The sequence below is a fragment of the Magnolia sinica genome, chromosome 8 (genome assembly GCF_029962835.1).
Source record: "Magnolia sinica isolate HGM2019 chromosome 8, MsV1, whole genome shotgun sequence".
Classification (NCBI taxonomy): domain Eukaryota; kingdom Viridiplantae; phylum Streptophyta; class Magnoliopsida; order Magnoliales; family Magnoliaceae; genus Magnolia; species Magnolia sinica.
The window spans coordinates 16,315,565-16,320,727 of record NC_080580.1 but is presented as its reverse complement, the minus strand read 5'-3'; positions in this window follow the sequence as shown (position 1 = coordinate 16,320,727).

Here is a 5,163-nt window from a genome sequence, read left to right as displayed (position 1 = left end):
TACAAACCATACATCAAATGGGTCCCACTACAAGTGAGCCCACAAATCATCAAATCTAAGCAAAAGAAACAATTCTAATCCTAGAAAACACCCACCTCGAATTTTCCTTCCTCCTTCCGCCTATAGGCTTTAAAACTTTAAAGGGGTCGATCTAATAGTTAAGATCAGCTTTAAAGGGTTAGATTTGGGTGGTAGGGAGTGGGCCATATTAGCTTCTCTCCCATGAAAGCCATGGACGTTGGACTCTCGTAGAGTTACTTGAAAATGGAGAGAGAGAATGAGAGAGAGAGGGGTGATGGGAGAGAAGTGATGGGAGAGAGGGATGATGAGTGATGGATGAGTGTACTTGGTTGTAAGAGAGATAGTTGACTTTAGCAGAGGGGTGGTTGTACTTGGGGATGAGACATGATTGATTGATGTGTACTCGAATGATAGGACATGTTCTCTTAAGATTGCACGACATTTTTCCTCGAATTGAATGCGGGATCACATCTCTTGGCCTGGGTATTGCCTCGGCGGGTAATACGTGGCTTCGGAATGCGGCGACAGCACGGTCGCTAGGGTACAAGTCTCGGGTTGAGCCGACTCTAGAATACGAGATACAACTCAGGATCGCGTGCAACTGCTATCTATGGTCACGGATCGCCGGAATTTGACCAGGAGGACTGCGGAAGCCTACGGAACGGTACGGGCTAGAATACGGGTCTCACACTTGAGCTTTGAATATGCATAAATTTTGGGTTCAACTCCTAAAATGATCTAGAAAAACGAATGGATGGTGTGGATCGACCACATGCATTCACAGTGGGCCCACGTGCACGCCAACTATACTGCTATGTGTGGCCTGGATAAATTTCAAATTAATTGCTTGTATCACACGCAAGCTACTGACAAGTGACAGGTTGAGTAGCCAGTGAGACTCCCTATTGAAGTGACGTCACCAGGTTTTGTGGGACCCACCATGATGTATGTGTTGTATCCACACCATCCATCAATTTGTAGAGATCATTTTAGGCCATGAGACAAAGAATGAGTCAGATCTAGATTTGGAGTGGACCCCACCACAAAAAAAAAGTGGGAAGAGTGACTCTTACCATTGAAACCTTCCTAAGGTCCATTATGATGTTTATTTGAGATCTAACGTGTTCACAAGTTAAGACAGACATGAACGAAGGGAAAACACAAATTTCAGTTTGATCGAAAACTTTTGTGAGCCTTAGAAAATTTTAATGGTGGGCGTCACTCTCTCCACTGTTTTCTATGGTAGGGTCCATTTGAGCTTTGGATCTGACTCATTCTTTGGCTCCTACCCTAAATTGACATCTCCAAATGAATGGATGGTGCAGATACAACACATATATCATGGCGGGTCCCATAGAACTTGGTCACGTCACTTCAGTAAGGAGTTTAGGCTCTAGCCTCTAGCTACTCAACCTGTCAGTAGGCAGTAGCTAATCCGCGTCCCACGCAAGCTACACAGGATAGGCTGTTGCAGTCTTGTAGATACGTGTCGTGCGAAGACGAGTGTATACACGCCTCAAGCTCTGAGTTGTACGAACGGCTCAAATTAGATCAAAGTTACATTGACCCCACCATAACGTTTATTTTCCATCTAATCTATTAATAATGTTAAAAATAACTCTAGCCTTCCAGCGACGGACGAATCTCTGTGCATTGATAGTCCTGGGCACATGTGGTTGTGTTATCATTAAATTGGAACCGTTAATCTGTGTGACCCCACCAATATTTTATATATATATATATATATATATTGAAAATAAATATCTTAATGCCCATTTTTCAGTTAGAACATTGGAAAATGAAGAGAGAAATTTTGGATGGTCCAGAATAAAAAGGGAAAAATGACTGTTAGCTTGATCGATTGATACTTCAATTTGTGTGGATCGTGGGACCTGCGTCGTCTGTTAGTAGGGCCCTACCTTCATCGACTCTATAATTACTTGCACGTTGGAGTGGAAACAGATCGAGACATGTGAAATGCATAACGTTCTAGAAACTCCTCAACGGACGGGAATTATGCCATTTCTCATTGGAGATGTGATGGAGACGCATATACTTTTATCCCACCAATATGGCTTACTTTTCTGGGATTCTCGTTCATGGGCCCTAATAATTCACTGGTAAACTGATCAGGTGGGCCACACAAGTATGAGAAAATGGGTAGCTAAAACAAATCAACTAGTATTCCATACTCATCATATTTACGTAGCCCGATCCGAACGGTACCGAACCTGATCCGATTCAATTTTCTTGACCGAGTCGGACTCGGTTCGGGTCAGGCTAGTAGTGCATCGAATTGGATCGAGTCAGATGACCTAGTCTCGGTCGCGGATTGAATCGAGTTCGGGTCAGGCCATGTAGAATCTGGACCAAGTCGAGCTGGATCTAATCCGATCCGACTCGGTCCGATCCCCAGCTCTAGATATAGGGCTTTCCTGTTATGTACAATATGATTCCGTCGATCATCTCACCATGGAGCCTAGTCCATACTAGATGATGAACGGATAATCGATTCATGACCATCTCACCACGTGCTCAGTTCTGATTGAGACCACAAACATGATGTCACCTCATCGACCATCTTGCCATGAAGTCCAATTTTGATTGAGCATCAAACATATTGTTAAAGGTCCACCCTTCATTGGTTGTCTTGTTATGATGCCTGGTTCTGATTGATTGATGAATAAACACTCATCACATACATCATGATCGTCTCGCTATGAAGCTCGATTCTGATCGAGCAATGAATAGATCGTCATTCACCTAAGTCAACTATGAGTGCCATTATTATAAAAATAATTAATAGAAGAACACTTTTAATTTTTTTATATATATTTTCTCTATTAATTTATTGTTGAACTTCAGTACGGAATCACGCTGAAAGAAAAATCCTTTTTAGTCCGTAGGCTCATGTCTATTGTCATAGGTAAAAAGAACTCATTAGGAAGGATTAACATCATTTTCTTTCATAAATCGCAAGAAGGAAGTACAGTATCAACGGTTGAAAGGACTCTAGATTCCATGTTTAGTCTCCAATCTGTTAGTCTTGATGAAGGGGACACTAACAATTTAATCAACCCTTGAGTCAGGTAGCCTCTGGCATGCCTGCACATCTTACTTACACATGTGCATCAAATCCAAGTCCTTGCTCACACAAGTGTCCTAGTTTTATTGAATTAAGAGCAACACTATAATTATACAATTGAATGCCCATGTGGAGCATATCCACCGCACATTTAGTGGGATACCATGAAAATATCAGACTAATCTAGCAAACACTGACCATTTGAGTGATGGACTTTAATATGGACGATTAGGATTATTGTAAAGCCCCAAATTTCAGGGTCGAGCACATACTCGATCCTCGATATTTCAAGTGTCACTTATACTTTGCAAAAGCATGAATTTACTATACTTTTAACATGATATTCGAGCAATCATAGAATTAAGCTAAACAATGAACTATACTCTGAAATAAATGTAGCTAAAGTAAATAACAATCCTCAAACATACAATGAACATCCATTCAAAGCATATGGTCCATATCCGGGGCCCAATATATATAATTTCAAAATAAGTAGAAAATTTGTCAAGTCTAAAGACTATCAAACAAAAGAATATCTGCCAAATCGAGTCGAGCAGCTAGGAGAACTCCTCTAGGTCTATGTATGTGTCTGCCTCAATAATCTCTGCATCTACAACAACGTCTGATTGGTGTTTTGAAATACCGTCCCATAGTAGGAGTAAGTGATCAATTTAATGGTTCCATTTATTCTAAGTTGCATATGCTATCAACTCAATCAGCGCATATAATGATAGCACATATAAAAAATACTTCATATCTAATCTTTTTAAGTGCATAAATGTTATAATGGAATGATGCATAAGTCTTACAATCCAACATTTCTTCAACAAGTGACTTCAATGCTTATTTCATAAATGTCACTCCCTCATTACGCAACTCCGTCTCTATTCGTAAATTACCTATCCTAATGTCACATGGCTCATCACTAGCATTATAATAAGTACAAATGATATGCATGATTAATCAGATAGTTATTAAGTCATATTCATTCAGCATATTAGGGAAGCTAGGATATCACTATTATATCATGGGTCTTGTCCGGATGACGAGACTTGTAGCGGCTGTAACGACTATTCATTCATGTCTCTTGATTTGTTTTTGGGTTCGTCAACCCATTCAATCACACATGCTAGGAAAGCTGCTTTCATCATTGTTCAATAATTAGTATGAGGAGGCTTGTCACCCTAATGTAAGCTCACTTAGAAAGTTGGACGTGGATCACTTTTGCATTATTAACGTAGTATCAGCTGGGGAGACAGAAAAACAGAGAACATTTTACAGTTTGTGTTGCAGGAAAGTTACGTCAGTAACTAGTAGCTACTGGAAGGTGCTGGTTGGGCCTATCATGATACATTTGGCTTATCCACGTTGTCCATCAAGTTTTCTAGATGATTACAGGGCATGAGCTGAAAAATGAGGTAGGTCCAAATCTCATATCTCATGTGGACCACCCAATAGGAAACCGTGGTGATTGAATGCCCATCGTTAAAAACTTCCTGAGCCCACAAAAGTTTTGAATGAAGCTGATATTTGGGTTTTGCCTTAACCATGTCTTGGTGACCTAATCAAAAGGTTCGATGGAGAATAACCAATACAGTGGGAAGTTTTCAAAGGTGGGCGTTCAATCAACACTGTTTTCTTGTGGTGTGTTGGACTTGAGATTTGGAAATATCTCAAATTTTTTTTTTTTTATAATAACCTAAAATGATATGAAAAAATGGACGGACGGCGTGTATAACATACATATATCATGGTAGGGCCCACAGAGCACTGTACAGTAGCGAGTCGTCAGTGGACAACCTACGTTCAGGAAACTCGCGTCAAAGCGAGGGCATTTTAGTAGTTATGTTGCAACCTCGGGTTTCTTTCACAATCCGCACGCCCAGATTGAAAAAGCTCCAACCACATCGTAGCCGTCAATACCCGCATCCAATTCCTCATATCCAACGCCGAAAACTTACTCCAGCTCAGCAATCCGCGCCAAACCTAACCCTCCAATAATCCCCATCTCCCTCTTACTACATAAAGCTTCCCATCTCCCCCCATCTCTCATCGCT